Source organism: Pinus tabuliformis, chromosome 4_1 (assembly GCF_031772625.1).
Source record: "Pinus tabuliformis cultivar Carrire ecotype Pingquan chromosome 4_1, CPIR1, whole genome shotgun sequence".
NCBI lineage: Eukaryota > Viridiplantae > Streptophyta > Pinopsida > Pinales > Pinaceae > Pinus > Pinus tabuliformis.
Window position 1 is genome coordinate 736,804,673 of NC_142303.1, and position 19,534 is coordinate 736,824,206.

The 19,534-nt window shown below is 38.5% G+C and overlaps 1 protein-coding gene across 2 annotated transcripts in view; it reads right to left on the reverse strand.

The window, feature by feature from the left end:
- VHA-A (vacuolar ATP synthase subunit A) overlaps positions 1-19,534 on the reverse strand; it is a 125,749-nt gene that overhangs the window by 77,919 nt on the left and 28,296 nt on the right. Inside the window, exon 1 of one of the 2 annotated variants that reach the window (XM_089420295.1) lies at positions 18,243-18,543. The exons of the other annotated variant lie outside the window; for it this stretch is intronic. The gene's annotated coding sequence lies outside the window, so the exon portion shown is untranslated. Of the gene's footprint in view, positions 1-18,242; positions 18,544-19,534 lie in introns of those variants that run through there. 2 annotated transcript variants of the gene reach the window in all.

The following is a 19,534-nucleotide window of genomic DNA, read 5'->3' on the forward strand; positions in this document are numbered from 1 at the left end:
TTTGTGGGTCTAACCCAAAATTTTCTTGAGAAATTTAATGAAGGAAGATTGTGTCGGGTGTAAATTTGTTGTTGTGGGTGATTGTTCTCTTAATTTTATTTTTGTTGCATTTTTAAGTTAATATACCAGTGTATTTATTTTTCGACAAATTCAGAAATATTTGAGATAAATATTTTCTAGGGTTTTAATAAATTGTTGAAGTAAAAATAATCAGATCTGGTATGAGAAAAATTAACAGATTATTCCCCTTGTGATGGTCCTACATATCTTATCGTGAGAGGCACTAAGTAGTTTTCCCACATGGCACATGCTACCATCATTTCTTATTAAAGTCTTATTCATTGTTAAAATCTGGGCTGAGAACTGATTTTCACAACAGCTCAAACAATTTTGATTTTGACACAAAGATGAGGAGCGAAAAGAGAGCATTCAACAACAAAAGCAGCGAGGATGAGAAGGCTATAGAAGATATTTCATGATGATTACTCTCCTTAGGATGGTAATACAAATATGACTGCAAGAAGCACTCCGTAGTTTTGCCACATGCTTCCATCATTTCATATGAAAGTCTTATTCATTGTTAAAATCAGGGCTTAGAACTGATTTTCACAGCAGCTCAACCAATTTTAATTTTGACATAAAGATGAGGAGCAAAAAAGGAGCTACAAAACAACAGAAGCAGGGAGAATGAGAAGGCTATAGACGTTATTCTGAAATAGATCCTTCATCTTCAGTGTGACCAGATAGCATTTGAAGCACTATCAATAGATAAGGATCATGGCAAAGGACTAATATTGCAGGCTCCAGTCAACTGGTAGGCAGGTCGTCTGAAACACCCCTGCATGCAGCTGATAGCATGAGAGACTTGGAACTTGGAATGAACAATCTAGAGAACCATGTTATCACACTTATTGAGTCCAACATGTTCTCTGTCCATAAGGATAGGTCAACTACCTCAGCCAAGAAACCAAGGCCCAAGATCCTCGAATAATGAGTAAATTGGTTTGTTTTTTTGGTTGCTTCAATTTGTCTACTTTAACAGAACTTCTTAGCTGACACATAGGTGCCTACTTTAACAGAACTCAGATGACACAGACGCACTCATTTTAGTCTTTTCAAATTTCAATGTTTACATTTGCAGGCTCCAAGGTTGCACGAAACGGGGAAACGGGTACGAGTTTCCGAAACGGGAAGCGATACGAAATGTGACCTCCCCATATTTTGGAAACGGGGAAACGCAAATATATATATATATATATTAGGACATTTAACATTTAAGAAATATGTGCAATCATAAAGCATATATGATACATTCTAATTTATTACATTATGATAAAATTGTCAATTGTCAATGCATAAACTATAAGTATCTAAATTTACATCACATTTACTCATGAATAATCACATAATGAAAATAGAAATATCCAAAATCAGCCACGAGAAATTTCTAATTTTTTGTCTCGTGCTTGATTGGGAGTCTCCTCCTACATAGTCGAATGACCTTAGTGCTCTTGATTAAATAAAAGTTTCATACCCTAGTACCCTACATTCTCCTGATTATTGGGAGTCTCCCCTGCATAGAGGGCTTTGTTCTCTCGATTAAATACAAGTTCCATACCCTAGTACATGATAAAATCCAATGGAAACATTGCAATCCCCCCAATCCTGAAATCCTGAAAAACAGATAAGTCTGCTGGATTTTGAGTGAGATCTAAAATTCTACTTTCTCCATATGAAATCCAATGAGGGCAAAACCACTCTCAAACATCCTAAGTCATTTCATGGTAATGTTAAAAATTTAAGTAAAAGGATGAAAATGAAAAATAAATGAGAATATCACTTTTACTTTAGACAGGCAAAAGTTCACTTTTATAACTTTAGACAGGCATCTGGAAGCAACTAGAAGTCACTAGGCTAACGTAAAAATAGATTAGAAAACAAATAAAATTAAATTAAAAATTAAAAAAAAACACAAGTAAACGCTGAAACGTGGGTCGTACGGCCCTGAAACGCGTTTCAGGCCATACTGGCCACGTTTCAGTTTCGTGAAACGTGGCAGTACGCCCTGAAACGCGTTTCAGGGCCGTACCAAACGCGTTTCAACGTTTCGTACTCGTTTCCATACGGAAACGCCCTCCTACCCCACGTTTCCTACAACATAGGCAGGCTCCAACTCTCCCCTGTTTTTGAAGGCTCCCAGTAGCCACAAAATCGCTTATAACAATTTGTAGACCTCTTTCTACATCTATATATATTTATTTACAACCTACATACTCTTCCCCTGTTTTTTGCAGGCTCTCAGTAGCTATAGAATCAGTTATAACAATTTGTAGACCTCTTTCTGCATGTATATATATTTATTAACAACCCATATCAAAGACATTTTGGTCATGGTTCGTCATAAGAGACAACCACCTGACAGAAATCTTCTCTCTTCAACACCTCTTTATAAATATTGTGACTATGCCGTTTCATCTAAAGAAACTATGTTTTTAATGACCAAACATGTATTATGTGTATTTTTGTAGAAGTTAAATTTCCATGAAACTCTGCAACTACTTAGATGAATGACTAAAAACCAAAACTAGTTTACTTTCACCAAGATAGAGTTTCTTAACCATTCATATGCAGCAGAATCATAGTATTCAAAACCGAAACAGGTAACTGGACCGGTCTACCTATCAAACCGGGTTTCAAACCAGGACTGGTCAGATCTCAACGAACCAGTCTTTAAAAAAATACATAAAATAATTAATTTTTAATGAAAAACTATTTTTAAGATTCCAAACCAATAGAGACAAAATATGCAAAGTTTTCTCATCTATATACCATGTAAAGGTGAATATATCAAAATGGCATTGAGTGCAATACATATCAACAACAAAATACATAATCAATGAGGCTCTAAATGGCCTCTAGAGTCCAAAAACAGTGCTACAAGCTATGGGGCCACTGGCCTACTACAAGTCTACATATCAATGATCAACATGATCACTCCTCATCATGTTCAAACTCATCACCACTAGTAGACATGGGATCATCAACATGAGCTACATAAATATTCTGGCTCAGAGTTTGAGGACTCCTAAAACTCCTCTACAACCTTAGTAGTAGTGGTAGTAGTAGTAGCAAAACTAGACATCAAAACTACAAATCACTGATCAACATGATCACTCATGAAACTCATCATTGATTCAGCGCTACTAGAAATGGGATCATCAACAAGAGATACATAAACATCATCTAGCTCAAAGTCTTCAAACTTGGATTGCTCAACCTTATAATATGATAGAAATTGAAAAAGTTTAACATGCCTAACCAGTGATTTTGGTTTGAGTGAAGGGTTCATCTCCTCAACCTTATAATGTGGTAGAAAAAGCTTAGCATGCCTAACCAATTATTTTCCTTTGAGTGAAAGGTACATTTTTGTTAAGGCCATGGTAGAGGAGTTCAACAATCAATACCACCAACATCAACAAAGTTCAACAATCAATGCCACCAACATCGAGGTTCATGCTCTTGATCAAATGCCAATCTAATACCCTCACGCGTGATAGAATCAAATGGAAACATTGCAAAACCCCAAACCATGAAATCCTAAAAACCATTAAGTCTGCTAAATTTTGAGTGAAATCTAAAATTCTAGTTTCTCCATATGACATCCAATGAGGTTGAAACCACTCTCAAACATCCCAAGTCATTTCATGGTAATGTTAAAAATTTAAGTAAAAGGATAAAAATGAAAGATAAAGGAAATGTCACTTTTACTTTAAAAATTTAACATTACCATTGATTGTCAACATTGCTAGGGTTGAGATGTTTGAGGAAAATGAGAGGGGAGACATGCTTTTCTTGGAGGGTTGCTTTTGGAGGGAAAAAGGCCCAAGTTTCCCTCAAACAAAATTGCTTCAAAACTCACAAAACCACTTTCTGTCGGGTTCGCAGTTGGCCTGGTAGTGAACCAATCGATTTATGACGGAACCGGTCAGCGTATGGGAAAACCAGCCAGTTCCCTCATAAACCAATTGGTTTATGCCCGGTTTGACCAAAAAAAGGGCAAGGAGAGCAGTCTAATAGGGTTTTCTACCAGTCCGATCAAGTTTGTTAATGAACCAGCCAGTTTGACTAGTTTCCGATTCGAACCGGTCGGTTTTGAATACTATGAGCAAAATAAAAACACAGAGATAAAGACACATGCACAAATTGACACAATTTTCTCAAGAACCCAACAAGGAAAACTTGGATTAATTGAATCTATTACAAAGCACTCTACCGCTCTTGAGAAAGCGTTACACTTCTCACACAAATCTCAACTAATACAATTGACCTTAGCCTTCCATGATCACAACTTGATCTTGGTTCCTACACACAATTGATCCTTTTGCTGGCTCCTTGATTTGCTCTACAAACCCTGTTGTCTTGCCTCAACTTTGCTCCTCCTTGGCCTCCTTATCCCTTGCGTTGATCTCCTATTTCCTAGCGCAATTTTGGGCCCTATTTCTTAGCGCACTTGAGCTCCTAATTTTTAGGACCCCAACTCCTTTTGGTGCACAACCAATCAACTCCTAAATCCTAGTGCACTCACAACAAGGAACTCTGCTCACACACAAACTCATGCAAGACCATAATGAATCAAAGATGTGCCTTCATCCTCCTTTTATCAATTTCAATCATGTTATATCTGGCAAGTTTAAATTTAGAACACGAGTTGAGTTGACTTGTTCACTGAGTTGAACTAATTGACTAACTCATCCTTGGCTCAAATAGAATTTAAACTCACACTTGGAGAGCCACATAATTAAGCTTCCATCTCTACACATGAACAAACTAACTCGTCCATCTCATGAACTTGTACTTGACAAAAGGAAAACAAATCAAAGTCTTTCTTGACTAAGGCACAAATCAAGAAGGACCTTCTCTCGCTACAATTTTCAACAGAAGTTGTATCCAAACATATTGTATCAATTTTTTTCTAAAAAATTACCTTCCATATCCCAATTATATAGATGGCCTCGCAACCCTAGGGTTGCATCTTCTTCATACTCTGCAGGCATCCACAACCTTATGGTTGTGGACCTTCGACTACCTACCACCTTGGGTTTACAATTCATCAAGCTCTATGATTATCCCACAACCATGGGATTGTCAGCTTCTAATATTCTACAACTTTGCACATAATTCACTTGTGAAACATCTACAACTTGTCTTATGTTGTTCTAATATGTCCACAGCGTACCCTTTAGCAGGGTTCCCTCTCATGGCCACCTCCACCTATAGGGTCCACAACATTCTGCGTTTCAAAATCTTTTGCACACCACAACATTTGCATTTGTAGCATTTTCTTGTGGTCTTTCACAAGTCAGAACCTGGCCCCTAAAAGGGCACAACATTTTGAAACTGTAACTTTCTTTATTACAAGTTGCAACTTACATATCATCCAGGACTTTAAAAACTTGCAAAATCAGACATTATTCACCGAAAGAATCATAGAGGAAGTTCAAATTTGTTAGCAGAGTCAATTTTGGAGATGAGTTGAGGAGCACCATGAAGAAGCTATCAAGATCTACGAAGCATTAGACTCTCATTGATTAAGAGAAAAGCACCCATCAAAGATAGTTAGCAACTCCAACAAATAGCCAACTTTGCAAAAGCAAACAACTAAAAAGTGATGGACAGCCTCAATAGTAAATAACTATGCAGGTCATGAGATTGGAGTTGAAAAAGTTCAAAAATGAGGTGGAAGAAAGCACTTAAGTAGCACGCAAGGATAGCCAAGCACTAATCTCAAATCTGCATTAAAAGTTAGTGGTTGTCACTTTTTAACCTATCCTTACAACTCAAGTATCTTAAGATTTATTTTGCTGATAATTTTTGGTTACAGCAAACCTATAGTTATAGCATAAATGTTCACTTTGTCATCCTATTTAGTATTGCCACATAAGTATATGGTTGTATAGCACATAATCTCCTACTAAATGGGAAGGCTGATGTAATGAAAAAACTGGTAAGCCAAAAAACTATCTTGCACAAAATAATATTATACATAATATCTTATTGATTAAAAGAATTACAACATTAGCATTTAATGAAGGATTTTAGAGTGAAGACTCCTATTTTAATAATTGATGTTTGTTGTTTGCGATGTAGTACATAAGCCCAATCAATAGCAACATATTTCAGTTTGCATCAAATGGTGGTCGTCACTTTTTAAAATATCCTTACAACTCATGTATATTGTTTTCCTGGAAAGTTTTGGTCACAACAAGCCTACAGCTATATGGTATAAAGGTTCATTTCGTCATCCTATTTCCACATAACTTCATATGTATATATTGGTCTAGCATATAATCTCCTACTAAAATCTAATGAAAAAAATGTGTATGCCATAAGGCCTAATCTGGGAAAAATAAGGCAATGTCTTTTATTGATTAAAAAAATTTCCAACATTAGCAGTTAATGAATGAGTGTAGAGTAAAGATTCCTAATTTAATGATCAATGTTTGCAATTTATGTCCCAATCATTTGGCCTCTCAATCTCTAAGTAACTTTGATAAGTGCCATTTGTTGAAAAATATGGTAGCCATGGTCGGTATTTTTATCTTGAAAAGAAATTGAAAATTTGAATTTTATTGTTGCCTCAAAATTTATTTCAAGTCAGCCTCAAAATATTTTTAGGTCGGCTGGGCCCTAAGAGGCATGGAGGCACCCATTCAACCCCACTTGACGGCTATATAAAGGAGATCATTTCTCCTCATTTGATCATCAAATTTTCTCACACACATCTCAGATCCAGCGAAATTACAAGAGGGCCCAAATTCTGGGAGGTGGCCGAAATTTCAAGAACTTGATTTTGACATGGCACTTGATCATGATGTTGGATACTGGTTTGGCTATCATTTTGTTCTGGTTATTTCTGTTGTATTGATGAACCTAGAACTTTCTCTCTCTCGTAAGGAAAGCATTTCTGGGTTTTGCCCTGGCTGTGTGCCTAATTTTTGTGTCTCTTGTCTCATGGTTTCTTGATATTTCTACTGTGATTTGCTACTGCTCTTTTATGCTTATGAATGATTTTCTTATCATTGTTTAATGAAATAAATGTTAAATAATACTAATAATGTTTTGATGCTGTGAAAAACATGAAAATTATTCTAAGCTATGCCCTAGATAAAAAATTCAACACCATTGTCTGGAGTAGATCCATGTAAGGAGCGTAGTCATTATGTCATTTCTCCCATGATAGCAACATTTAATATACTATTAAACTTTTCACTTTGTGATAGTAAGTGGTCTATTCCTCCTCTTTCATCCATTGTTTTTGACCTGCAATTCATCTTTACAGCTGTCTTTAGTTTCCACAAGTAATAAAGAGTCATGACTATAATTTCCATTAGTCCATAACTACTTTGAACAACAATGGGAGCAATTAGCCGGATATAAATGTGCTATTTAAGACAACCAATGTTAAAAGCTTCCTATAAAATAAAATTTTGCTCCAGACGTCATTTTTAACCTATCCTTACAATTCATGTATCTTGTTTTCCTGGAAAGTTTTGGCCACGGCAAGCCTACAGCTATGGTATAAAGGTTCACTTTCTCATCCTATTACAGCATTAGTATATAGTTAAGTTTAGGTATGTTCTATGCTTGGAGCAATTTATTTCAATTTTCACAGTTAGCTCAATATCTTTTCCAGATTAGCAATCACATCAGCATTAAAGTAGACTGCAGATAGAACATAAACATAAATCGCAGAAGACAAGCCAAGACAAGAGGACACAAGATGTGGAGCTAGCCAGGGACAAACCCCAATGTGGGGAAACCCTTGATCAATTCTTCTTATATGTTCTTCAACAGTTCAGCAAAGAGAGAGAGAGAGAGTACATTTACAACAGAAGTCAACACCTTGACTTATCTAGATAAGAGCATAGATCATCTCTTAAGAAGATGATACATGAGATCAGTTGAAGACATGCTGCTTCAACTGATTCTCTGCGATGACTCCTTCACCTATCATTGTGCTGCATCTCGTCATCATTCTGCACCTCACTGTGTTGCACCATGTTGCACCCATCATCACAATGCTGGACCTTATGACCATGTTGTACACATCATACTGTTGCACCTTATGCTGCACTAATGTCCCATGTGTCATAACCATGTTGTCATACAGCATGTCTCATGTGCTTGCAGCACCATACTCGCCACTGCGATCCATGCTGACCATGCTTGCCATGCTTGCTGTTGTCCATCCTTCACCATGCTTGCTGTTGTCCCACTTTGCCTTGCCATACCATAGCAGCACCATGAATTTGTTGCACTAAATACTAGTTGTCCCATGTACCATACCACTATGTACAGCCACCAATTTGGCTCGCACAGATTGCCCAACAATCTGGTTCAAACTGATCCTCATCTAGGATCCAACACCTACAAGAGATGTCATAGACAACATGCCTTAGCTCACTGTTTTGAGGTCTGATATGTTTGCAGCAAACTGGTTAGGGCTTCCTAACAGTCCTTGTTAGGCCCCTCCAATCAGCTCCTAAGGCCTCCTACAATTGTGGTCTTCCCTTCTAAGCTTGTTGCTCCAACACGCTATCCTTAAGGCTAATTCCTAGCCCCAAGACTCTCCAACTAGCCCTCTGATTACTTCAGAACAGGCCTCGGTCTCTTGTTGTAGCAACTATTGCCCTAGATCACAGGAAGACAACCCTCAAACTCGTCACAAGTAGCCCAGATCTCCCTTACACAACTCAGCCCTCCTGCTTGGTTGTGTAGCCCTCAAAACAATCATGAAAAGGCTACAAACCTAGCCATTTCTCCTTCCCCGAGGTGCCTACTAACCTTCGACCTGAACATAAATCTCTTCTCCAAAATGTGAATTCTCCTTCTTATGTCTTCTCCAAATCAAGTTATCCAGAATTTCCTCGGCCTCCCTAACAGCTAGGTTAGGACAGCGTATGGGATTGTTGTGTCATCCCTTATTACTTAGGGCACCTAACCCTCCTTGACAGCGTGTGTGAGTCTTCTTTAGATTAGCGTACATAGATCCTTCCTTGATTGCGGCTAGGTGTCATGACCTCTTTAGGACAACATTTAGATCTCTCCTCCATAGCTGCGTTGAAAGCTAGATCATCCTCCTTAGGATTGCGGCTAGGGCATCCACTTTAGAACTGTGTTTAGGGCTTCCTCCTTAGGACTGTGTTAAGGGCTTCTACTCCTAGATTTCTCTTCCACTAAAACCCAAGACAAGTGGAGAGAAATCAAGAGAGAAGTGTGTGAGAAATGACTCTCAAGTCATCTCCTTTTATACTAAAACATTGAGCACATGTGGGTGTTATTTAGTTGTTGGCCGACCTTGACGAATTGTCTTATAACACAAATAAATTCATTACTCCATGAATACTTATTGGAATCGGATGATCTTTAGATCAATCCTACACCTCTCGATGAGAGGGATCCAAGAAAAAGATCAGCTGCAATAAATAAGATGACCCACATGGAGTTTGGCCCTATTTGCCAATTTTAACACTCCCTCTCAACTAGGGAGAACTACATCCACTAATCCATCTGTCTGACTGTACTATCTCTACCATCAGTGCCCTGCACTGCTCTACTCTGCTGAGCTCTGTTCTGATCTGCTCTGCTCTGTTGAACCATAAAGAAGAAGAAGAATTGATCGAGAATGTCTCATACCATTCTCTACTGACCCGAAGTCAGTTTTATTGATCCCAAATCAATATCACAAGAGAGTGTCTCAAACCACTCATACTGATCCCAGATCAATGGAGGTCATCCTAGCATAGGGAGTACGGTAGATACAACGATGCGTCCATCAATAGTACTACTATGGTCCCTAACCCCATTTCCCTACTCATTGGCCAGATGAGAGGTACTTCCCATGAGTCCCAGACTGCATGGGTAGGATGCCTCGACAAGAGAACCATTCATCCTGTCCCTAAGACGCCTCGAGGTATCACAGGGGAAGGCTGAGCCATTCACCCTGTACACAGCGAACCATTATGAGAGGGTGAGTCACCCTATGTTCGTTGGTTGCTCCAATAAGTACCCAAAGCCCCCCGAAGCTCCCAGAGCTCAATGCATACAACATGCAAGACCCTCATAAGACAGTCTTCCAATGACTCCAAGTCATTCAGGAAAGTCACAAATTTGATCTTTCCCCCGGGGGTTTGACAAAATGTCTGCGACCTGTACGTCAATCTCAATGCGATGGAGCCTCCTCACTCATCGACGTACCATATCCCAGATAAGATAGTATCTGATGTCTATCTATTGGAGCAATCATGGAATACAGGATTCCTCAACAATCAAATTCCCCCCTTGGTTGACAAACAGCTTGCGGAAGAGCTTCCACAACCAGGCAACTTCACACGAGATCATACTCATAGCTATGTATTCAGTTTCAGCGGTGCTTATAGCAACCGACTTCTGCTTCCTCCTCATCCATGATATCGAACAGAACCCAAAGAGAATCAGCACTTAGAAGTGCTCTTGAGAACCTCCACAATGTCTGCTTGGTCAGCATTCGAATAAACATGCAGCTTCATATTTTTGGCAGTGTATCTCAATCCATGAGGGATTGTGCCCCGAAGATATCTGAGAAGATTCTTGGCACCAATCTAGTGAGGCTCAACCATATATGAGCTCACCATGCTAACTGCAAAACATATATCCGGACGGAAGTTCACCAAGAACATCAATGTGAATGAGTTTATGAAACTCAGAGGCATTTCCCAAATCTGGTCTGGCATCACTACCACATAACTTCTGAAAGTTAAGCTCCATCGAGGTAGTCGCAGGCTTGTTGTTTACCATTCCAAATCCGGAATCCAACTCCCTCTTACTTTTGCACATGAGAGGGTCTGCACCTGTCAAAAATAGGTCGTCCTCAAAAGGTGTCGGTATGAGAGGTCTATCATCCACAACCTTCAAGCAATGGTTTGGATCATCTTCACTCCTAGTGAATCTCAGCTTCATCTGATAGCTATTAATCTAAGTTGCAGGAAACGTGGCCCTAGGGGTCGTTTCCTCCCGGGAAACGAAACGAAACGCGTTTCCGCGTACCGTACGGCCTGGAAACGCGTTTCCAGGCCGTACAGCCCACGTTTCCCAATTGAATTGTGTTTTTTTTTAATTTTTTGTTTTTTTCAAATTTGTTTTTAATTTTCTAGATGTGTGTCTAAAGTTATAAAAGTGAATTTTTTCCCTATTGTTGACATGCAGTTCATGGTAATGTTAAATTCTTAAAGTAAAAGTGATATTCTCCTTTATTTTTCATTTTCATCCTTTTACTTAAATTTTTAACATTACCATGAAATGACTCAGGATGTTTGAGAGTGGTTTCACCCTCATTGGATTTCATATGGAGAAAGTAGAATTTTAGATCTCACTCAAAATCCAGCAGACTTATTTGTTTTTCAGGATTTCAGGATTGAGGGGGTTGCAATGTTTCCATTGGATTTTATCATGTACTAGGGTATGGAACTTCTATTTAATCAAGAGAACCAAGCCCTCTATGCAGGGGAAACTCCCAATAATCAAAATCATGTAGGGTACTAGGGTATGAAACGTGTATTTAATCAAGAGCACTAAGGTCGTTCGACTATGTAGGAGGAGACTCCCAATACAACAATGGTCCTTCTAAAGAATGGGATGTGGATGCAGAAATCCTGATTTGGATCTCTCTCTTGCAGCCTTATAGTCTTTATTGTACTTGCAGCCTCATATATTAATATAAATAAAGGCTGATTTTGAGATTTGGATATCTAATAAAGGTTGCTTTTGGATATTCCGATATTTTTATTTTCATTATGTGATCATTCATGAGTAAATGTGATGTAAATTAAATCTTAATGTTTAAGTTTAATAAATTATAATGTATCATTTATGCTTTATGATTGCACACACACACACACATATATATATTTAAATATTTTCTATATATATATATATATATATTCGCGTTTCCCCGTTTCCAAAATTTGGGGAGGTCGCGTTTCGTATCGCTTCCCGTTTCGGAAACTCGTACCCGTTTCCCCGTTTCGTGCAACTTAGCTATTAATCCTCTCATACTATGCCCGGGGTGTTTTGCTTCAAGCCATAGAGGGCTTTCTTCCACCTGCACACATGAGATTCCCAATCATGAATCTCAAACCCCTCAGGTTGTTCCAAACCTGTGGACCTGCTACATGAGGGGAATGGTCCCCTTGTAAGATTTTCCTTCGGTACATCTCGAACATGTACCTTCATGCTCTTCTTGAATTCAGGCATCCCTGTCACCATCTGACTCACATCGGGTAGGGCTCCATAATAAGTAGACCTCCAGTGCTATAGATGAGATGTGACAACTGACATGGTCCCCAATGGACCATCTTGCAACTTGATACAAATTTCCAACCCTGAACCCATGAGTAAAAGCATCTTAGAAAATTCTATTTTCAAACACGTACCTTTCCATCGATGAATGCCACCCTAAAACCTTTGACTTCCATTGCCGAAATGGAAACCAGGTTCTTCTTGCGATCAAGTACATAAAAGAGATTCTATAAATGAATCGAGTTACCCTCATTCAATTGAGGGGTAATATTCCCTACACCCTTTCCGGGATAGGTGGCATCAGCTCCAAGTATAATCCCACAATTGTTTCCATCTCTACTAAATTAGAGAGATCACCCTTCTATCCGATGAAGTGCCTTGAAGCACTATAATCAATAAGCCAGATTCCCACAAAATCTGAAGGAGAGGGCCAATACAAGATAACGCTTCTTTATCTTATCAGAAACAACATTTGATTCTTCATACCTGGGGTTCCTTGCTTTCTCTGAAGTGTCGGCCATTTCCTTGATGACCTGCATTACCTGTCATTCCTCTGATCATTGAAGATGTCCTTGGAATGATTGTTATCATCATCTAGTGATGTGTCCCTACCATTCGGACACTCCTTCGCATAATGGCCGAACTTATTGCAATCAAGGCATCTGCCTTACTTTCCACCATTAGATCCGGACTTCCCATTGAAGTGATCTTTAGGTAGGCCATCAGAAACTTCCGCAATGACATTCGGATAATATTCTCTGTTTCGACTTCACCCTCGGTGAATTTGAAGAGGGATGAGGAATCCACTGATCCTTTTGTTCTTTCCCAACTGTCTTCGGTGATTGCTCTTTCACTCTTGCTTGGGCTTTGTCTTCACCTCACCTCTGATAACATGTTAAGTTTAGCTATGTTTTATGCTTAGAGCAATTTATTTCAATTTTCACAGTCAGCTCAATATCTTTTCTAAATTAGCAATAACATTAGCATTAAAGAAAACTGCAGATAGAACATAAACATAAATCGCAGAAGACAAGCCAAGACAAGAGGACACAAGATGTGGCACTAGCCAAGGACAAACCCCAATGTGGGGAAACCCTTGATCAATTCTTCTTATATGTTCTTCAATAGTTCAGCACACAGAGAGAGAGAGAGAGAGTACATTTACAACAGAAGTCAACACTTTGACTTATCTAGATAAGAGCATAGATCATCTCTTAAGAAGATGGTACATGAAATCAGTTGAAGACATATTGCTTCAACTGATTCTCCAAGGTGACTCCTTCACCTATCATTGTGCTGAATCTCGTCATCATCCTGCACCTCATTGTGCTGCACCATGCTGTAACCATCATCACAATGCTAAACCTTATGACTATGCTATACACAACATACTGCTGCACCTTATGCTGCACTTCTGTCCCATGTGTCATAACCATGTTGTCATACAGCATGTCTCATGTGCTTGCAGCACCATACTCGCCACTGCTATCCATGTTGACCATGCTTGCCATGCTATCCATGCTTGCTGTTGTCCATGCTTCACCATGCTTACTGCTGTCCCACTTTTCCTTGCCATACCATAGCAGCACCATGAATTTGCTGCACTAAATACTAGTTGTCCCATGTACCATACCACTATGTACAGCCACCAATTTGGCTCCCACAGACTGCCCAACAATCTGGTTCAAACTGATCCTCATCTAGGATCCAACACCTACAAGAGATGTCATAGACAACATGCCTTAGCTCACTGTTTTGAGGTATGATATGTTTGCAGCAAATTGGTTAGGGCTTCCTAACAGTCCTTGTTAGGCCCCTCCAATCAGCTCCTAAGGCCTCCTACAACTGCGGTCTTCCCTTCTAAGCTTGCTGCTCCAACACGCTGTCCTTAAGGCTAATTCCTAGCCCCAAGACTCTCCAACTAGCCCTCTGATTACTTCAGAACAGGCCTCAGTCTCTTGTTGTAGCAGCCGCTGCCCTAGATCACAAGAAGACAACCCTCAAACTTGTCACAAGTAGCCCAGATCTCCCTTACACAACTCAGCCCTCCTGCTTGGTTGTGTAGCCCTCAAAACAGTCATGAAAAGGCTACAGACCTAGCCTTTTCTCCTTCGCTGAGGTGCCTACTAACCTGCGGCCTGAACATAAGATCTCCTCTCCAAAATGCGAGTTCTCCTTCTTATGTCTTCTCCAAATCACGCTGTCCAGAATTTCCTCGGCCTCCCTAACAACCAGGTTAGGACAGCATATGGGATTGCTGTGTCATCCCTTATTACCTAGGGCACCTAACCCTCCTTGATTGTGTGTGTGAGTCTTCTTTATATTAGCATAGATAGATCCTTCCTTGACTGCAGCTAGGTGTCATGACCTCTTTAGGACAGCGTTTAGATCTCTCCTCCATAGCTGCGTTGAGAGCTAGATCATCCTCCTTAGGACTGCGGCTAGGGCATCCACTTTAGAACTGTGTTTAGGGCTTCCTCCTTAGGACTACGTTTAGGGCTTCTACTCCTAGATTTCTCTTCCACTAAAACCCAAGACAAGTGGAGAGAAATCAAGAGAGAAGTGTGTGTGAAATGACTCTCAAGTCATCTCCTTTTATACTAAAACGTTGAGCACATGTGGGTGTTATTTAGTTGCTGGCCGACCTTGACGAATTGTCTTATAACACAAATAAATTCATAACTCCATGAATACTTATCAGAATCGGATGATCTTTAGATCAATCCTACACCTCTCAATGAGAGGGATACAAGAAAAATATCCGCTGCCATAAATAAGATGACCACATGGAGTTTGGCCCTAGTTGCCAATTCTAACAGGTCTAGCCTATAATCTCCTGCTAAATGGGAAAGCTGGTAGACCTATTCTGGGCAAAATAATCCAATGCTTTTTATTGATTAAAAAAATTACAACATTACCCTTTAATGAAAGACTGTAGAGTAAAATTCCTAATTCAATCATCAACGTTTGCCATTTGCAATGTATCGTATATGCCCAATCTTTTGGCACCTCAATCTCCAAGAAATTTTGATAAGTACCATTGTTTATAGTAGATCCTGGTAGAGAGCATAGTCATTATCGTCCTTTCTCCTATGTTAACAACATTTAATATTGTATTAAACTTTTCACATTGTGATAATGATCTGTGGTCATAACCTAGCAGATTCACATATTCCTCCTTTTTCCTCCATGGTTTTTATTCGCAATTCATCTTTACAGTTGTCTTTATTTACAACAAGTAATAAAGACCATAATTTCTATTAGTCCATCACTACTTTGAAAACCAGTAGAGGAAATTAGCAGGATATAAATGCGCTACTTAAGACAGAAAACATGTCACCATTCCTGAAGTCACTGTAAAATGTGGCACCTTTCCTGAAATCACTATACAACCGATGGATAATTTTCAAAGCTTCCTATCAAATAAAATTTTGCTCCTGACCATGCCTCACTAATTAAGTTCCATGACATATATGTTAAGTGCTAGCTTCTTTACAAGTCAATTGGGTCTAGCTTGGGTGGTTGGGAGGAATGACTGTTATCCTCCCCACTTGGGTTCTATTCCCACAAGTGACATGTTGAGCTCTTAACGACTATATTGTTGTAATGGTTTCGAGCACTGTTGTTGATTGGCTTTGTGCCCTGAAGAATCTAGGGTTTACTCTGGGTACCATACTTGAAATGAAGGAAATTACTCGGGGGGAAAAGTGGTAGCTTATTTGAAAGCAAATATTTATCTCCTCTCAAATTTGTTATTTTACAAAGCACTGCTGCTTCATTGATACACCATTGCCACTGTCCTAGCCAAGCTTATAATAACCAAGAAAAAGTGTTAGCTTTTAAATTTCTGTGGCCTTCTTTTAGAAAACAATGGTTTGGATTTTCCACAGTATTATTTGAATCTTGTCGACTTTCCAAGAAAAAGTGAAACTGGTGAAAGAAATGTTCCTTGTCAAATGTGTATATGTTAAAGGGATGCTACTGGAATGAGGTCACAGGCAATATGCTCATGGGATTGGCATTATTTTGTGTGTGACAGATAGATAGATATGGAAGAAAGCGATGAAAGCATTGTGCTTTGTTTAAGGCATGTAAATACAGAATCTGCAAAGTAAAAAAGGTAGGGTTGGACTTGGGACTCCACTGCAATCAAGAGGCAAAAACTCATGACAATGTGAAATGGTGAATTGATTCCTTGGATTTCATTATTTTAAATAACTTTTCAAACTGCGTTGCCTGGAACAAAAAAAGGAAAAATAATGAGACTGTAATTAATTCATCATTCTCATAGCACAATTTCCACCGATTGTTCATACTCAAAATTACAATTGCATTTTCTGTAACAGGATTTGTCTCCTCCTAAACGCCACAAATCCTGTGTCAGACATGTAGATTGCGTGTCTGACACATAGAGCGGGAAAAATCACAGATTAGGGTAAAAAAGTACACGATAAAAGGGTCTTTTGGCCTCATTTCGTACTTCCTCACTCCAGAAAAGCCTGACACTGTGTGCAGACAAAAAGGAAAAGCACGAGATTTCAAGTGTTTGTTGCATCAAAATTCTGCCATCGTTTTCTGAGTTTGTCATTTCTCAAATAACATTGGTCAACTTGAACCAGTCCAAGAGCTGATCACTTTTACAAACAGTGATCGCCTTGGGGGTCATCCTCCACACCAGCAGATGCCAATCTTGGACTGGATATAAATGACAGCGAAGGAGAGCACATCAGCAGTGGTGGTGATCTTGATGACTTTGATTATAAGATGCAGAAGACTTGCTATAGCATGTGACTCATCACTCATGATATTCCTCTACAAATACACCCTATTTTGTATTTGCCATTTGCATTCCCAACAATAGCATCACCTTATTTATGTAAAATTCATTTGATGATGCTAAATGAGAAAACTAAAGTTCTGAGTCCTGAGTTATGGTTCTATATATATATGATCTATGGTGTATTCCTGTGTATTTGACATAGTCCTATCTTCTAAATCTTTAAAAGGTTACATCTTTATGTCTGCATTGTGTTTCTGTAATTTTAATCCTTTTTATTTTACATGCACACACGTATCCCTCATGTCCTGTTTGGGGGTTTCCACGTCCGTGTCAGTGTCAGATGACCTAGTTTGCATTAGAAAGAGTTGCGTACTTGTCAGTACTTGAATCATATTTTCCATAAAAGTAGATAAAAGGTGGATGCCAATGCTGATTCACCATTCCGTTGAAAGTAGACTGCACAAGCTTTTTCCTTGGCTAAATGGTATCTCAAATATTCTCCATAATGCAAATTCAAGTCTTTTACTTGTTCTGAATCTCCGATCACTCGCATGGCATATCCATTGCATGTTGTAAAAGAACTATTTTCCAAATATAAGCAAATGCCAACTATTTCGAAAAACAAAAAGGTACCACTGTCTACAGCCATTCCGTAATTTGAAGATAATTAAATTGACAGTTCCTGAACAAAAACAACCCAGCAGATTAAAGTTGCGGCAAGTGGTCAGCATTCGATCCATATCGAGTAATGCCCCTATATGTGAAACAACGCGTCGATTGGCCTAAAGGCCAAGAAATATCAACACAGAAATCATGTAACAGATAAGTTATCATGTAAAGATAAGTTATCCAGTCTAATAACACCAAATACACTCATTAAACTTGCATCTTCAGCTCCAAACACTTGATCAATCCGCATCACCATTAAAGTTCTGAAAACGCTCATTCGAACATTTAAGATCACAATTCCACAGGAGTGCCGGTCTTGCTAATCACGAAAAAATATGATTGAATTTACAAACTCTTGCCAAACCTAACCCTGCCACCTTTCCATAATTCGCTATAAAAGTTTAAACCCTTTGAAGTTTTCACAATAAAAATCATCGAAATGAGATCAGAAAAATACCTTTCTAACGTATCCATACTCGCTTCCTTCTCGGAGTCCTCGAAGGTTGTCATTTTATCTCCATATGCAGACGGCATGTTTTCTGCTCAAATTGCAGCAGAAATCCCCAAATCAGGAGCAGAAAAATCTCGATTTAAAGCTCGAAAAAGAGCGAACCCAGATCTGATCTGGTAAATTCGCGTTAGAATCTCGTCGACCCGATAGGGGAGAATTCGATTCAGAAGTCAAAATTTGGGAGACAATCCGTCGGATCTGAGTGTCTGAGATGATATTTCAATCATGCAGGCTGAAACATTTGGACAGAAGCCGTGGGAGCTCAACTCTATTAAAAGCCCTTTTGGAGTCCGGCGGGATGGAATCGCTGTGATGTAGCCTAGTTGGCAATATATCTTACAGGTGGCACTACAAGTGCGGAAAAACAATGGTGCGTGGTCCCTTGATGCCTTCTCACATGACATTAAGAAATATTATTCATATGAGCCCCACACGTGGCATGCTAGCCACTCACATCACGACTGACCTTGTAGTGTTTTCTAGACATTGAAACCCTCCATGTAATCTTTGCTGGTCACATCTGATAACCGAGTTTTTTAATTCTTGGCGTGGTGAGTTTGTCGGAGGATCTCAAACGATTGTCATCATTTATCCTATGTGTTTGTTTTCTTTGTTGGTTGTTATTGTGGGATGCTATTCTGTGTTTTTTTATCGCTTAGTTTAAATAACTTACAAATTAGTGTAGAAAATAATTGAAATTCAGGTAAGATTATTATAAAATTTGGCAGAAAATTTTGAAAATTTGGATTATAGTTGTCAAAATTCAAGATTTTGGGTTGTCCCGGGTTTTCGATTGGCTGCTGATTTTATTTCAACATCAAAAAAACAATTCAAACACTCTACCATTCTGATTTTTTGAATTTTTTTACTAGATTCCAACAAGAAATTTGTGACATCCGTAGACAATACCTCTTTTTTTATCATTCACACTAGGTTATACTAATGCATAATAATATTATTATTATTTTCTTTAACATATTTTAAAGAATAATTTATTATAAAATTATATATTGTTTATTATCCATTATTTTATTATAATTATACATTTAAAAAAAAAAAAAACATAACTATTCAATTATATTTAATTAAAAATTTATTCAAATTCAGGGTTTTGTGATTTATATCTTGAATATTTGAAACATTTTTGGTAGATTCTACCGAAAGTGTTGACCTAAAATTCCTAATGTGATTTTTACGAAAATATTTTAAATAGTAAAAGAATTATTATTATTCTTTTA